This window comes from Megascapheus bottae, chromosome 19 (genome assembly GCF_031878675.1).
Source record: "Megascapheus bottae isolate mThoBot1 chromosome 19, mThoBot2.hap1, whole genome shotgun sequence".
NCBI classification, from domain to species: Eukaryota; Metazoa; Chordata; class Mammalia; order Rodentia; family Geomyidae; genus Megascapheus; species Megascapheus bottae.
In genome coordinates, this window is record NC_143527.1 from 26,667,484 (window position 1) to 26,686,260 (window position 18,777).

The 18,777-nt window shown below is 35.4% G+C and overlaps 1 protein-coding gene across 5 annotated transcripts in view; it reads right to left on the minus strand.

The window, feature by feature from the left end:
* The window catches only part of Kiaa1328 (KIAA1328 ortholog), a 152,377-nt gene that overhangs the window by 113,946 nt on the left and 19,654 nt on the right, over positions 1-18,777 (minus strand). The window lies entirely within an intron of this gene.

Genomic DNA, 18,777 nt, shown 5'->3' on the forward strand with positions numbered 1-18,777 from the left:
GAGCTGAAGAGCTCAGGGACAGTGCCCAGGCCCAGAGTTTAAGCCCCATGACTCAAAAAAAAAAAAAAAATAGGAAAAAAGAAAATAGAGAAATGTTTTCTCTCATATGTAAAATCTAGAAATAATTTATAAATGTATAAGCAAACATACTGGTGTTGTTTTAAGTATACACAAATGTACTAACCAAAATATAGTATTTTAAGGAGAAAATTCAAATGTTGCAAGTCTTTAGAAAAAAATTAACAAAAATAAACAAAATAAACAGTAAGAAACTGGCACCTGAAAGGTACAGGGCCAAAATCAAAGGATGGGGGTAGCCAAAAGAGAAGGGGAAAGTAGGGAGAACGTAGTCACAAAATTCAATGCACAGCCTACAAAATTAAGAAAACTGAGGTGAGATAAGGGATGAGAGAGAACGATAAAAAGGATCATATCAATCAAGATGCATTGCATTCATAAAATGATTTCTTGAATGGTGTCATTTTGTACAAGAACTTAAAGAGTTAATGACGTAAAGAAGTAAAAATACAATAAAGAAAGAAAAAAGCATGACGCTGGAGACAAAGGAAAGCATGACAACAAGGTATGTCGAAATAAAATTATTAATTATCCTTGGATAAAGTATAAAAGTCTTTTCATTTCTTAAAAATTTGTCTTTCATCCTAATACATAAGAAACTGACTTTCTTTGAATAGGAGCTTCTTATATTGTAAATGGAACATGAAATTGCACAAGAAATCTCACCAGTTAGATGACATATACACAGAAACTGTGAACATTTAAGGTTTCAGAAAATAAGTAAAATGAAAGGTAACACTGTATGACTGAAGACCATTATCAGTTCTGGTACTCTCAAAGACCATTACTCACCAAATTGAAGGTCTGGATTTATTCAGTGATCAAACAAATTCCGAAAGCTCCAACATGATTGCAAGTTCAACAAATTCTTCTATAGTCTCCTACTTAACCTCTCTGCATAAGTAATCTTCATTCACAGACAGACAGATAGATAATCTTAGTATTCTCTTCTTAGCACCACTCTATTTGAGGTCCATCCTTAACTTACTTTTTTTTAAAGGTTTTCTCTGCAAAATCTCACCTAAACTCAAAAGTTTCAAAAGCCAACTATATTCTGATGATATAGTTAAATTAGGCCTATCTTCAAAGTTAATATGGAAAAAATTAAATTATAATCTATCTTCTCTAACATTTGCTTTCCCCATATTTATTTCATGCCATCTATACACATGCCTGATCCAGAAATCTGTCACTCAGATTCTGTTAGCTCCCATAACAAATCCTCCTGTTCTACCTCTAGCAGTCCAATTTGTCTCTTCCTTTGTCACCTCCCTGTCTCTGGTTTATCTTAGACTTCAGCTTCTCTCTCATCTGGATTACTGATCTACTATCCTCTGAACTCCTTTAAAACTTATTTCATCCTTTCTAGCTATCTGTATCTTGCTGTCACAAAGTTTATTTCATGTACAAATCAGATCAATTCACCATTACTTTCCTTCAATAGCCAAAATCTATCACTTATCATCTCACTTTCCTCCTCAACTGATATTCCAGAGTCAGCAACATACCTTTATTATTGAAAACACTCAACTACTTAAGCTTGTCTATCCAGTACCATTGTCTTCCAACTTGCCTTTATACCTTTCAGCTCATATTTGCAACCTATAACCTCATAAAATCAGATTTCCAATGTATCCTAAACACATTATGACAGCTATGTCCAATAGAACGTTCTGTGATAATGTAAATGTTCTATATTTGTTCTGGACAGTACCATGATATTGGGTTAATCTGCAACATCAAATGTGACAAGTGTGACTAAGGTACTGAACTTTTTATTTTATTGAATTCTGATTAACTCAACTTATCATATGTAGCTATGGCAATCAGATTAAACAGCACAGATCTACACTATCTGTTTATCTGTTTGGGGACAGGTCCTTTTATCTAGAGTGCTTTTCTTTGTCCCTCTTATATTTGTAACTACAAATTCAATTCCTTTAATAGCTATAGAATTATTTAAGTAATTTATTTCTTTTAGAATAAGCTCTGGACATTTCTCTCAAATAATTTATTCCTTTAATGCAAATTAGTTTGTTTATAAAGCTCAATTTTCTTATAAAGCCCTCACCAATATCTCTCCACCCCTTCAATACTGGGGTTTGCACTTGATATACTATTTGCTATACACTTGTTACAACTTGTTTTTTTAGTAGTTGTAGAAACTGTATATTTGATAATTATGATTCTTGATTTAATAATCTATCCTCTTTTTATCTGATAAACATAATTAGAGGGTTTTATTTTGATTTGTTTTTTTTTTTTAAAAAACATGAAGTTCTAGTCAGGTGCTGGGGCTCATGCCTGTAATCCTACCTTTCAGGAAGCTGAGATATAAGGATCAAAGTTACAGGCCAGCCTAGGTACAAAAAAGTCCATGAGACGCTTACCTGCAATTCATTTTTTTGTATGAAGACTAAAACATTTTTGTAAATTATAAAAAGTGAAAACAATTAAGGATCACAGGGTACAGGGCAAATGTTACTCTGAAGTTTTACAAAGTTCCTTTAACAGGAAGTAGTACAATATTATCTCAAAATAGATTTTTCATTTAAAAAATATATTACATTTATCTGAGCAACCACTTAAGAACATTGTAAAGTAGTAGGCCTAAAATTTCAATGTAATAATCAAAATAATACACTGAAAATCCAAGTAAAATAATACAACAGGAAAAGAGTATTACAGCCAAAATATAAATGGCTAGTATTTCCAACAGCACAAGAGAACATCTAAACTTAACTATAGCAATAATTAAAAAAAGCCCATCCTGGTGGCACATACCTGCAATTTCAGTTATTCAGGAAGTAAAGATAAGGAAGATTACCATTTAAGTCTAGCCTGGGAAAAATTCAGCAAAGAAGGGCTGTATATCTCACCAAAAAAATTAGTATGTATCCCACCCAACAAGACTAGTATACTAGTGCATCTCTTTGACCTCAACTACATAGTAGGATTAAGTACAAAGATTGCAATCCAAGGCAATCTAAAGCAAAGGGAACTGGAATTATGAGGTGGTAGAGCCCTTACCATGCAAGTATTGGAGCCTAAGTTCAAACCCAATTACTGCCAAAGCACGTAAATATAATAGATTAAGAACTCAATTTAAAGACAGAGATCATTAAATCAATAAATCAAACATAATAGGACAAACAAGAAGGATCAAAATGTCATTTACTGTCAAAACACATTATTTGATGGGAGAGAAGAACTAGGAGAGAGGGAAAGAGTGACATTGTCCTAAAAGTAATGTACTCATTACCTAACTTAGGTAACTGTAACTGTTTTGTACATGACCTTTATAATAATAAAAAAGAAAAATAGATTATTTGCAACTATGAAAATTGATGGGGAGAGAAGTGTGGCCTAGTGGTAGAGTGCTTGCCTAAAAATGAGGCTTGTTGAAAACGTTTTGGTAAAGGGAAAGAGAGGTAGGAAGAGTGACAGAGGGGATGAAACTGACTGAAATGCATTGTAAGTTGTACAAAACCATAACAGTGAATTATTTTCCTGTGTAACTAGTGTAAGCTAATAAACATTTTTTTTAATGAGACAAAGGCCTAGGACCAAATTTACAATAAACTCTGGTTTACTCTGTCATTATTAAGTAATACAAAGAAGACATTTTTGTAAGCCTATCCAGTTTAGCTATTGAAATATTCATTCATGAACTTACACTATTTAATAGACCCATTTCACAATGCTGTATAAGATGGAAAATGGTTCAATTTACATATATCATTATAAATAATTAGCAATGTTTATGTTTATATACAAGTAATAATTAATATACATTCTGGATTCACACAGCTGCAAATTCTGTCCTGCAATCTCATGTAAATATATTCACACCTGACAAAGCCTCCCACATTAATTTGGAAAAATATTGTCAGATATAGCTATAAAAAGTCTTTATGGGAACTAGGCCAGTGGCCCAGGTTTATAATCCTGATCAGAAGGCTGGAATCTAAAGGACTGAAGTTTGAGGCCAGACTAGGCAGAAAACCTTAGCAGACATCATCTCTAAAATAGCTTGGTTGAGGGTATAGTTGAAGCAGTAAGATAAGTTCTAGGTCCTGAGTTCAAACTGCAATACTACCAAAAAACAGACGTAATTGACAGAGTTTTTGTATCTTACACTTGCCACTTGAAGAATAATGTACTTAACAAAAGGAGAATACACATTCCTAGAATACACTCCTCATCTTATAATTATCTAAAGCTACAAATTTGTTAGGACTTAGAAAAGAGAGCAAGCTTATTTCTCCATTGTCCATGTGTGTTAAGACAAAACAGGCCTTATTTCAGAAATTAGTATCAATGGTATTATAATGTACAGATTACCAGGGGAGTTTTTTAAAATGTAAAGTCTGATAAAGTATGACATGAAAGAATATGAATGTCTAGTAAGCTTCCAGGTTTATCTTGTGATGCTCACATTATAAATCTACTGGCTAACCCAGAAACTAAAAGATGACAGGGCAAGACTAAAGGATCACATTAGCCATGCCCACTTCTACTAAGTCAGTGATGGAGCAGGAAAAAATTGGGGTTATATTCAGGGTCTAGAGTTTGCCAGGTATGTAATGCATTATACCACTTAAACCAACCCTAGCCCAGAAAAAGTTTAATAAGCTTAATCATGGCACAAAGAATCTAATATGCATTATCTAATTTAATCTTTCAAATAAACCCACTGAAGTATATCCCCATTTTTTTCAGGGAAAGGATTGGAATTCGGGGAATGTTATTTTGCAGCAGCATCTGCCTCCACTGTGGCCTCCTCCTCCACTGCCATGGCCGCCACCTCCTCCTCCTCCCTCCTCTTCCTCCTCAGCTTCTTAGGCTAGCTTTAGAATGCTCAGGCTGCCCTTAAAATTCTGATCTTCATATCTCATTTCCCAAGTGCTAAAATTAAAGTAATATACTACCATGCCTGGTCCTAATCACAGGCTTAGCAGAACACAGGTCAATTTTTCATTTTCAATATTTCCCCTAAAATCACGAACTCTCAGATTTCTCTTTGAGTTTTCTTTTCCTTTCCCTTTTCCTACTGTTAAAACCTACATACTTAATATTCATGAGCAGGGAAATTTTATAACTATAATAATACAATTAAAATCATAAAAAATACTATAAATATATGCTATTAAACAATGGATAACTTTTCTGTTGTGTTTAAGAATTTTTATTTATTTTTTTTTTGCCAGTCTTGGGGCTTGAACTCAGGGCCTAGGCACTGTCCTTGAACTTTCTCAAGTGTGAGCCACAGCACCACTTCCAGCTTTTTCTGTGAATATGTACTGAGTAATTGAACCCAGGGGTTCATGCATGCTAGGCAAGCACTCTCCTACTAGGCCACACGCCTAGCCCAAGAGATTTTTTTATACTTATACTTACCTTAAATAAAAAATAATTATTCAATACAAACTAAAGATAAAACATCTGAAACTTTTTAACTTTCACTGTGATATCAAGTCACAAATTTACTTACGTATTCAGGTGTTAATAAGATGAAACTAGGTATAAACCACACACTGATGATTCCAAGAATGAAATGGTGTGCTGTATTACATAAATATATTCCACAATTAATAGTATCACCTTTTAAAACAGAAAAAGGTTAAAATGTTTTAATTAACTATTAATTATCAAGTAGTCCTATGTGCCTCCAATGTCCTCTAATGCTAACACTAAACATAGAGTGAAGGAGAGTAGCAGACATATTTGCAAATATCTCTAGAGGTAAATAATAATTTCTGTCCTGGCTAACAATGGAAAATAAATTTATTCAGTGAAAAATCAAAACCCTTGAATTAAAAGTTTCCTTAAATAGATGCAACACAGTAACTTGCAGAGTTCCTGTAGCCTTGCAGAATAGGAGTTGTACAAACATCTCCGGGCTTGAGGTCTATTTCTAGGATTTTCAATCTGTAAAAAGAAGGTAGCAACTGCATTTCCCAAGCCACAAAAAGAAAACACAGCCAGGTTTTGGTAGCTCACACCTATAATTCTAGCTACTCAAGAGGCTGAAATCTGAGGATCATGGTTCAAAGACAGCTGAGGCATGAAATTCTGTGAAACTCTTATCGACAATTAATCACAAAAAAAGTCACATGCAGTGGTGGTTCAACTGGTAGAGTGCTAGCCTTGAGCAAAAGAAGTTCATGGACAGGGTCCAGGACCAGAGTTAAAACCCCAGGACCAGCCCCCCCCCCCAAAAAAAAGATAAAACAAAAACAAAAAGAAAAATAAAAAAATAAACCCGAACATGTAAAAGTACCCCAACTTAAAGGTATTCAAAGGTGCTTTCAAATGTAAGTTAAACCTGTTTTATCCTCTGATGTCAATGATTAGAAATCAGTCATGGAGCATTTCAAGCATGCCTTCTCTGTCTTAGTAAGTTCTATAATCACAGAGATCTTTATGGGAAGTTGACAATATTAAATTTCATAGCACATGCATTAATAAGCATATTATCAGACTGGTGAAAATGTCAATGTTCACTTCTCTTCAGAAAAGGAAGAAATATGTACAAGGAGAAAGAGCTAAATTGTGATTTTTGTGGGTGTGTGACAGCAAATGTTTCTCTACCCTTTGTAGGAAACTGCCCTTTATCCTTGCCCCTCTCGCTAAAAAAAAAGTGCTGTTGAGGGATGCAATCATAAATTGTTCTATAAAGAACTGAAAATATTGCCTCAGGTGCAGCAGGATTTTCAGAATTTTGTTTCACTTTTATATAAAATGTTTGATTTAGCAACTGATCTGGTGACAGAGACTACATTTTTCCTAGATAGAAGGGCCTAATCGATGTGAGGGGCAAAAACGAATCGCTATGAATTCCACCTCTATACTTCAGTTTCTTTACAACCTTTATTGTATTTTTTTTCTTGGCAGTTTGTCAAAGAACACAAGTCTTTATAAAAAGGTCTTGCCTTCTGATCAGTTAAGCCAAGTAATATTTCTATCTAAATAACCCTTTTTATGTTGTATCAGTTTTATGCTATATCTCTTGTAATATATTTTTGCAAGTAGTTTGGGGCAAGAACTCCTCTTAAAGCTGTTTCCTACTCTTTCTTGCTAGACTGCCAACCTTGCGTTTTATACTATGCAGAGTCAGCTCTAGCACTGAAGGTCTAGTAAGGCAACAGTAAAACTGCCCAGAGCTGTCAAAAGATTTGACAAGGCCCCCAGACAAAAAATGTTAATTGCATCATGCCCATTCCCTACTCCCACGAAATACTCAATTCACTTCTCAAAATAATTCTTTAATTGGTTAGTCTTGTTTAAAATTTCTAGCTACTTGATTGACAACTCCTACAAAAGCATTCAGAAATGCTGGAGAAACAGAAGCTGATAGTATACATAGATACACAAACAAAAATGAGTTTGTCCATGAAGCTATCCTTTCTGTATTAGTTCTGCTGCTTCAACTGACATGTCTCTTGGACTAAGTAACTCAAACTCTTACACTGAACATTTTCTAAAGACATATGAATAGCATAAAATGTCTAAGAGCATTAACTTTTTAAGCTTCCACTATGAGGTTTACAATCCAGAGATAAAAATAAAGGGAATACTTTATTTTAAAAAAAAAGGAATACTGGGGCCGGGAGTTTGGCCTAGTGGTAGAGTGCTTGCCTAGCATGCACGAAGACCCGGTTCAATTCCTTGGTACCACATACTTAGAAAAAGCCGGACATGGTGCTGAGGCTCAAGTGGTAGAGCTCTAGCCTTGAGAAAAATCCAAGGACAGTGCTCAGCCCCTGAGCTTAAGCCCAGGACTGGCAAAAAAAAAAAAAAAAAAAAAGGAATACTGTCACTTAGTATTTTCAAAAGCATTGAAAAATTTGCACCTCAGGATCCACATTTCAGACAAAAACTAAAAATATTCATAAACAGCAAGATTTTTTACTGAGACTTACATATTCACTCAACAAAACAACTCTAACCCCAGGCAGGTAAACAGCATTTATAATAAAGCATTTTGAAAAGAAAGCAAATTATTACTTTTAACCCTGAAAGTTTTATTTCATAAGTCTATTTGTATGAAGAGGAATTCTCTGTCTATAAGTGCAGATTTAAAAAATTTCCCTTGCCATTTGGGGGATGGAAAAGCATTCCTGATTTGTATATTAAAGCACAAGCATCTGTCCTACTGATGATATTCTAGGGAAGCACATTAGCATAAAATTTAACGATGTCAAATAAGTGGATGTGAAATAGGGACTGCGTAAAGACACTATTTCCAAGGCTGACAGAAACATCACTGTTTAGAAATGCAAATGAAACCATTATGTTCAATAATTATATGAAAATATGAACAGTTCAGCATGTTTTCCAGCCCTGATGGCGGTTAATGGGATGTACGCTTATGTAAATAACTACTATTAAAGCTAATGCTGAAAAAAACTAATAAATTCATACTAAAGCAACTGATTTAGTATGCTTTTAAACCCCAGCAGTGCTCACTTATTAGAAAAGAGTGCATTATTATGTTTAGAACTCATTACTGCTACAAGTCACTGCAACTCCATCAATTACCATGCATTAATGAAAATGGGACACATACAAAAAAATTATTGCCTCTCAGCAGTTTTCCCTTAAAGACAAAACCTAGGGATATTGCCATCATGGGGCCTTCTAAGAACTTATCCATGTGATAATCTTTATTATTAAAACAGTACTCCCAATACTGCAACTCTAGGGTATTTTGATGGTAAGAATAACCTTTCTATAAAATTACAAATACTTTACAACAACATGAACCATTTTAACATCTATAGGAAAACGTATCTTTAGTCACATGACCTACTTTTTTAAAGGGTGCTAAGAAATAAAAATAGTGGTAATAGCAACAGTATAGATGCTGGCAGTGGTAACAGAGTAGATAATTACAATGCTAAGACACTGTTAGAAGATAAATTCCACTCATTTCAACACAATGTCTCAGTGAATTCTGTGCAAAGGGAGTGAAATTTTAAAAATAGGCCTTACATTTTGTTCTTTGCCACAAACTTGATTTGGTTGCAAAATACTAAATGTTTAGAAATCCCAGCTTAAGTTCTTTAAATTCCAGTACATGAATGAAGGAAAGAAGTGTGAGCAAATATAGCCATTACATTCAGTGTGCACTATGTATAAATTAAACTACGGAATTTGAGTCTAGGGATGGGATGGGGAAAAAAAAGAGAATAATGGAGTAACATTAATCAAGATGCATTTAACTTATAACTTGATTTCTGGAGTTAAAATTCCTTGTACAGCTTGTTCATAAACATAAATATTAAAAATAAACTAAAAGCTAAAATAAAAAGAAATTCTAGCTTAAATATCACTTAACAGCAAGGAAATGCTAACAATGTAAACATTCAAATGTAGAAATGTATTGGTTCTTACTCTCTTTATGTCAACATCTACTATTTTGTTACTTTAGCATATATAACTGACCGTTCCTTTCTGGCATTCAAGAAAATGAAAGACACCTGAACATTTGCTAAGTGTAAAATGTTTAGTAAACCTCAAACATGGTGTTATTACATATAATGAGTATGTGTTTACTTAAAAATTATAGCTATTGCTAAGTGCCCATGGCTCATCCCTGTAACCACAGCTACTGGAATTTCATTCATCCACCAGAAAATATCATATTATGTCATTTGCAGAAGTGGATAGACTTGGGGGAAAAAATCATAGAGCAAAGTAAGCCAGCCCCAGAAAGACAAAAAGCTTATGTTTTCTTTTATATGTGGGTGTTTGTCCTTAAGTACAAACATGAATATGACATACAGGGGCCATTTGCATGTGCATACACAAATATATGATATATATATAAAACAATCATATATATGATCAAACTGAAGTGTGGTACACAAAGATGTAAGAGTCCATGGAATCATTCCTTTGAACAATTAGCAACTTAAGGAAATGAGTAAAGGAAGCTGAAATACATCTTGACTGAAAGGATAGAGGCTAAAAGGAGGAGATAGATTAACTAATGAATATAGGGTAGCCACAATAATAAATACATGAAAATTGAACTAGCAAATTTGATGAGATTATTAGGAATGGGACTGATGGAAGTGGTGAATGGTGTCTCATTTGTACAACTCCTTAAAAATAATAAAACATAATTAAAAAGATGCACACATATTCACACACATAAACTGACATGTTAAATTCCTGGGTGGGAGTTTGCCTAGTGGTAGAGTGCTTGCCTAGCATGGCATGAAGACCCGGGTTCAATTCCTTGGTACCACATACATAGAAAAAAGCCAGAAATGGTGCTGTGGCTTAAGTGGTAGAGCTTGAGAAAGCCCAAGGACAGTGCCTAGCCCCTGAGTTCAAGGCCAGGACTGGCAAAAAATAAAAATCCTTAAATTCTTCATACAATTATCTGAAGATAATAATAAATTTAGATGAGGCCAGTATAGTTTATAAAATATCTTCACAAATTTCTTCCTCTTATTCCTTGACTAAGGGTATTTCAAAAACCAAAAAAAGCTAGCGGTGGCCCATGCCTATAATCCTAGCTAATTAGGAGGCTCAGATCTAAAGATCAAGGTTTAAAGTCAGCCCGGGCACAAAAGAACCTGAGACTCTTATCTTCAATTAACCTCTAGAAAACTTTAGCTCAAGGCTGAAGAGCTTGGTGACAGCACTCAGGCTCCATGACACACACATATTCACACACACACACACACACACACACACACACACACACACACACACGAAAACCACAATAAGATTAACTTATGATGGGTGGTATTGGAAGAAATGGGGGAGAATGATGAATGGGTGATATAGGATACACTGTACTCATAAACTGCCACGTTGAAATGAAACTCCTTTGTACAACTACATAAAAATAATTTTTAGAAAAGATTAGCCTAACACCCCAAAGACTTAATAAAATTGTATTTAAAATTATTTTATTTTTCTCAAATATTTGGCATCCCTATGATTAGCATTAACACTTTTTTTTTTTGCCAGCTGTGGGGCTTGAACTGAGGGCCAGAGCATTGTCCTTGAGCTTTTCTCAAGGCTAGCGCTCTATCACTTGAGCTACAGCACTGCTTTTTGCTTTTTTCTATGTATGTGGTACTGAGCAATTGAACCTGGATCTTTGTGCATGCTAGGCAAGCATTCTACCACTAGGCCAAATTCCCGGCCCTCTTGTTTATTTTCTGTGCTAATTTTGGGGCTTGAGTTCAGGATCTGGGCAAGATCTTAGCATTCTATCACTTGAACTACAATTCTGCTGAGTCTTGGCGGTTAATTGGAGACAGGAGTCTCAGAGAGGCCAGAATTATACGTGTGAGCTATTAGCTCCTGGAAACACACAAATGTATTTATGAGAACAAATAATCTTAAGAATGGTTTAGAAACAACAAAAGTGCTGGGCACATTGGCTCAAGTCCCTAATCTAGCTAATCAGGAGGCTCAGATCTGAAGATCAGAGTTCAAAGCCAGCCAGAGCAATAAAGACTTATCTCCAATTAATCACTAGAAAAGGGGAAGCAGGTCTGTGGCTCAAGGGGTGGGGTGGTAGTCTTGAGCTGAAGAGCTCAGGGACAGAGCCCAGGCCCACAGTTCAAGCCCCATGATCCATCAAAAAAACAAACAACATTCTTACCTGGAATATAAATGGAATGATTTAATTTGACATGATATTCTAGGAAAATATGCAATTATTATATTTTTTATTTTAATACGAATATTATATCGTATACTTTAATACAAATATTGCATTGCATATTATAATACAAATATTCAAAATTTACTAAATTTGCATAGTACTACAGAACAAATAAAATGGCTTAAAACACTACAGGTCAATTACAGACAATTACTAAATTAGTAAAACAATATACTCTAAGGCTTATTAAATGGAATAAGGTAATTTTATTCAAGTATAGTTGATAATTCAATTTGGAAGCATAAAAATGTAAAATTCAGCCAGGAGTCAGCAGCTCATGCCTGCAATCCTAGCTATTTGGGAGGCTGAGATCTAAGGACTGCGGTTTGAAGGCAGCACAAGCAGGAAAGTCTATGAGACTCTTATCTCCAATTAGAGCACCAGAAAACTGGAAGTGAGTGCTGTTGTGGCTCAAAGTGGAAGAGTGCTATAATTGAATGAAAGTGCTCAGAGACAGTGTCCAGGCCCTCAGTCGCTCAGTTCAAGCCCCACGACCAATAAAAAAAAATTCTAAAATTTATTTAAAATAAAGGTCAAAGTTTGAGAGGATAGCTCAAGTGATAGTGCAGCTGCTTGATAAGCTTGGTACCCTTGGTTCATTACTGAATACTATAAAAATCAAACAAAAATGCCAAAATTCATCAAAGCTGATAGGTGACGCCTTTGCTACATATAACATACCACTTTGCCAGACACCAAAATGCTCTCTTCTCTTCCCTATCACTTCTACCCTATTCTTCTTCCCTATTCTTTTACTGGGGAAAAAAAAAATAGTACTAAGGGTCTGACTGTAGGACCCTTCACTTTTCAGTCAGGTTTTTTTTTTTACCAGTGAGGCACCACCTGAGCCCTTTCAGGGGCTAATTATTTTCAGGTAAGGATTTCTTTTCACATAGGTCCACGCCTATATCACAATCCTATTTTATGCTCCCTGCTTTAATTGGTACGTTACACATTCACTTCCGCTGAAAGGAGTTCTCACAATCTTTTGCCCAGAAAAGCAATCCTCCTGATCTCAGCCTACTGAGTAGTTAGGGTCACAAGTGAGAGCCACTATAAATTTCAAATTTCAACTGACCCGAAACTATTTCAAAGACTAGAAAACGGCCTCTATTTTCTTTTATGGAAGGTCTGTAAGGTTAACTATAAAGGAAAGACTTATCTGTTTGAAACTTAAATCCTTATTTATAAGAAACCTATTTCAGTCTGGGAGCAGGGCCTAGTAGAGTGCTTGCCTTAGCATGCACGAAGCTCTAGGTTCAATTCCTTGGTACCACATACACAGAAAAAGCTAGAAATGGTGTTGTGGTTCAAGTGGTAGAGCACTAACCTTGAGAAAGCCAAAGGACAGTGCTAACACCCTGAGGTCAAGCAGAAAAAAAAAAAAGGAACCTATTTCTACTAGCTACCCCTCCCTCCCATGCTACTATATCCATCCCATGCCACCGTTTCTACTCATGTGAACAATTTACTTCATGGTGGCAGATCATTGTACACAGACTCTTATAGCAGAAATGGGATGTACAGCCAAATAGGAAAGCTTTGAGTATTGCTATAGTATTACTATTATTCAAAATAAATTATTACCTCATATATTGGTAAAATTCATGTCAATTTTCCCTAATCTCCTTTTTAGTAAAGACATGCTGATGCTTTTGGTTCCTTCTAAAACAATCTTCAAAATTATTAAGGTTAGTTTCTTTAAAATTCTTTCTTCTAAGAAGCTTCTAAAATGTCGATTCCTGAATGGAATGTGAGCTTCAAAAATCCTTCAAGCTCTTCAGTTTACCAAGTCACAACCAAAGATACATGGAAACACCTTCTTCAACCTGATTACCAGGAAATGGAGTTAAAACTTACTTTTATACTCAGCACTACAAAGAACAAAAACAAAACAAAGCCATACAACAACAAACACTTATACAACTACATGCTTCAGAATTATGGTTACTTGACATAGTTCTTTTGAGTTTCCCTCACTTTTCATATTCATTCACTAGATTCACTACACTGTGTGACTTTGTATTTGGCATGTTCATTTAAATGGTAAAAGTATTAAGAAATGAGCTTTTTTTTGTTCATTAAATGAAAATTAATAAAAATGCCATGTTTTAATAAACTATCAATTTTATCTAAGAAGTAATTATAGTAAAGCCTGATCCTAATTTAAATGTAAGATGTTTTTTATTTGTCACTCAGACATCCATACATGTTTATAGGTTATCAAGAAGTCAAATTATTAGAACTTGTAAAAACAAAATTCCCATAAACATGATTTATCTTTAAAATGACAAAGATTACAATTATGTGTATAGATCCTTACACTGAAACAGATTTTAAAATGAAATGAACTTAAATTATCTGATTTCATATATATGAAAGTATCTGAATCATTCATGTATGATAGGTAAATGTATCTATAGTTAAAATTATATTATTTTAAATTACAGCCTCATTTTATGTTTCTTAGTTTTATGTACTGTAAAATCATCTATATTAACCTTTGTCAGGTTTATTTGGTTAACAGAGATTTGTATGTGGGCAATTTACTCAAACTAGAAACCACGTAAGTACTTTTTCAAATCATTTCATCATTACTTTTTTTGACAATTTCTACAAATACTACTTATTATTTATCATTAAAAATACCTTGAAACATACTAACACATCTCTTTTAAGTTTTGATAATATTTTAACATTCACCTCAAATTTCATTCACAAACATTATCTGCCCAAGCCAATACTCTTCTCATCAAAATGTAAAATAGACCTCATTAATGCCATGATTTTATTTATATTTACTTTATTAACATTCCATTTCCTTTTTTTAATCTAAAACAGAGATCAAGGGTCAGAAAACTTTTTCTTTAAAACAGTAGAGAGCAAATGTTTAGGAGAGGAAAATTATAAGGTCTTTCTTGCAACCAGAGCACAAAAGCAACTACAGGCAATTCATAAAGGGTATGGCTAGATTTAGCTACCATCCTACAGGATTTGGCTCACAGAAGTATTGTTGATCTTTGAGCTAAATCCTAGGGAAATCATAAAAATTTGTACTTTTCACTATTTACCATAGCAAAGATATGGAACCAACCCAGATGCCCCTCAGTTGATGAGTGATCAACAAGATGTGGTATTTATACACAATGTAATTTTATGCTGCTGTCAGAAAGAATGACATCGCCCCATTTGTAAGGAAATGGAAAGACTTAGAAAAAAATCATATTAAGTGAAGTAAGCCAGATTCAAAGGAACATAGGGTCAATGGTTTCTCTCATTTGTCATAATCAGTAGAAACCTTGGGCTCTCCTAGCAGAGATTTACAATAGAGCAAAACCTAGATACATAAGGCCATAAAGGATGATGCTAAATGAAAGGACCTCCAGGATATAAAAACAAAAGCCACATAATGAGTGATTGTTGTCCTTAATGTACTATGTTATCTCTCATCTCTTTTGTTGTCCCTTGGTTATCTCATATTGTTACAGTATTTTAACCTTGCTATCTGATATATTGTATTTATGCTTATTTGGTTATTTGAAATAGGATAGGGAAGGAGAGATAACAAGATTAGGGGTGGGGGTGAGGGGAGGGAAATGGGGACCAAGACATGAGAAAGGGTATCAATGTTTGTGAAATAATGCACCTTCTATGTGGTGAATATAATATAACCCTTCTATTAATTACAATAAAAATATATGAAAAAATTGGGGCTATTACAACCATCCAACATATCCTAACATTTGGCCTACAGAAGAAATCATTCATAGCTAGGTGAGTCTAGAACTGCTTTAGCAAAACAGAATTCATCTTCCCTTGGACAGTGCTAAGTATCATAGTTTGATAAATTAGACTCAACTTTTCCAAATAGCTACACAAATTTCTTTACTGTATCACCAGACAATCAATAAACCACTGCAATTGTAGCCAGGCTTTCTAAAGTATCTAAACCAATACAATATACAGCAATATAGTATCGGAACAAAATTGCAGGTAGGAAAACAAACATCAATGAAAGTCTATTAAATAGGAATTGAGCAATGCTAGAAAGTTTTGATGTATTTGTTTTTTTTTAAGGAGAAAAGTTACAATTGCTGGAACCTCTCTTTTTCTTCCTATCTTATTGTAAATGAGGTGCCTAGAACTCAAGCAACCATTAGAAAATGTTAAGAAGATTGTAAAACATGTCAGAACTTAAAACTTGAAGCCACTTAAGTTTTTTTTTTCTTGTAGGTCATAGGGCTTGAATTCAGCCTGGGTGCTGTTCCTGAGCTCTTCAGCCCAACCCTAGAGCCATGCCCAACTTCCCATTTTTCTAGTTAATTGGAGATAAGAGATAGAGTCCCAGGTCCTTCCTGTTTTGACTTTGGAGCCAGCTGCTCAGAAAAGAATGACAGGATGCCTTGAGTAAATGGAAAAGTTTTTTGAGAAGTGAGATGGGGTTGAATCACAGAGACAGGGACTCAGATACTGCAGTTCACAGAGAAATGACTTGCATTACAATACCGATTCTCTAATCTTCCAGAGAAAGCGACCATTCTTTGCAGCAGATTTCACATCATCTTTGTCCTTTTCATTGCTTTTGGGGACCTACGGGGCATCTTGGAGTGGGGAGGTCACCTAGTTCTTCCTGTCTCCCTACCTGTCATTTCTGCACCCTTTTCCATTCCTTCCCACTCTCATCTACCTCCCAGAAAGCCAGCCAAGCATGCTGAGTTTGTGACATGCCTTCACTCCCATTTCATTTAGAAGGTTTTAGAGGGTTCCTGGAAGTGCTCCTCTCCTCTGTCCTACTCCTCCATGCCAGAAGGCCTAAAGGGGCAAAAGCAGCCAACCATGGGGAGAAGATATCAACATTAGGTCGCAGCTGGACTGCAATTGTAGTTTCTCCTGGAGACAAAATATAAGGAAAACAGGACACTACTCATCAGAACTCATCATCATCTGGGCTAATCATGTATGCGCATGCAGCTGCACTCGGCTATGTCTGCAGCTCCCTAACCAGATCTGATGGAGCAGCAGGCTGGTCTGACCACTCTAGGACAGACAGGATCCAGGCACCACCCTGTGGGCAGGCCAGCTATTGGTGCTGCCATGGCACAGCCACTGTTGTACATTTTTGGTTGTTTTTTAATAAAGTCCATTCTGGGTGTCATTCTGGCTTCAGTGTGGTTGCCAAGTCTTCACTAGAAGAGAAGACATACTCCCTGCAACTACTCTGTCTCAACTAGCCTCCAAACAAAGGGTGGCTTGGCTTTCGTCTTCCCATTTAGTTGTCCTTTCCTCCCCATTTTGTGCTTAATTTATTAAAATAGTTGCTGTATAATTTATTTTCATAAACTATAAAAATGACTAAATGGTTAAAATAGACTTGCAGGCCAATCTTAAATGTTAAGGTGGGAGGGCCTGAGGGGGAGGGCTAGCGAGAGGGAAAGATGTTTTGATATAAACAATACAAATGCACTTTGGGTGTGTTTTGGTATTTTTCTGGGTGGGGGGAGAAGGGGCATTGGTAAATTAGTTCCAGAACTGGGTGTCTGTGTATACTGTATTAACAGGCATGTTTGAATCTTGTAAAGAGACATTAGCTGCTGCAGGTCCTGTTTGGAAATCCCATGTACAATTCCCAGGTTTTTTAAAGTGTCAGTGCGCGAGATCTTTGACTCTTGTGCTTGTATGTCCTTTTTATGATTGCTGTACCAACCCATGTCTTTTGGGGGAAGGGTAAAAAGAGATTTGAAATAAAAATGTTTAGAGAAAAAAAAAAAAAAAAAGAGTCTCAGGTCCTTTTGTGCCCAGGCTGGCTTTCAACCTTGATCCTCAGATCTCAGCCTCCTGAGTAGCTAGGATTACAGGCGTGAGCCACCATGCCCCTCGAAGCCACCAAAATTTATAACCAAGGGCTATCTCCACAGTTTTTATTATGTGAGAAAAAATGAAGGCCTGCTAGAAATTCAGGTCCCTAATTTACCATTTCTTCAAAGTGCTAGATAGTGTATTCTGAATTCCGAGTAAACTGCAATCCACAAACCTGGAGAGGAAATAGCAAGAACAAAACCTAGCCTGAGAGCCAACACCCTGGGGGCAAGAAAGTCAAAGTGAACCACGAAAAGGCCAGAGATGATTATTTAAACTCTATACATCTACAAAGGAAAGACACCTAAAACTATTTCCTTATAACTGTGGAGTTAATAAGCCTTATTAATGCTGTAATCAGCAAATCAAATCTGAGAACTTCGATAAAGTAATTCCTATCACATTATTTGAAAACTAAAAGTTCAGAACTCATTTTTTTTAATGGATGTAGTCCTGTGTTTTTCAACCTAATTAATTTTTATGCTTTCATTTTTCTAGTCTAGTTTGCAGAAAGGCATGTCAATATATGACCCTTTTGCACTTGTGGAATTTTTAAGAATTTACTATAAAGTTAATGATAATTCATCCAATAAGGACAATGGTTCTTTCAAGCATTCACATACACACTAGGTTAGCTGGCAGATTCATCTCCCTAACTTCAGGACAGTAAATTCTAAATCAAAACCACCAAATAAAACACTTAAAGTTAAATAATTCAACCTATTAAAAAAAAAACATCATGGAACCAGGTAATTCTAGATGATAGGTAGGATTGAGAGAGATGAGGGAGAATGATAGGTGACATTGATCACGATGGCCTATACTCATAAATTTATGTGTTGAATCCCCTTGTATAAGTAAAGATGATTTTAAAAGTCCTATTTTAATTCACATATTTCTTTTTTCTTTCTTTACTCTTTTTTTTTTGTGGGTCATGGGGCTTGAACTAGGCCTGGGAGCTGCCTCTGAGCTCTTCAGCTCAAGGCTACCACCCTACGCTTGAGCCAAGCCCCACTTCCCATTTTCTAGAGTTTATTTGGAGGTAAGAGTCTCAGGTTCTTTTGTGCCTGGGCTGGCTTTGAACCTTGAACCTCAGATCTGGGCCTCCTGATTAGCTAGGATTACAGGTGTAAGCCACTGAGCCC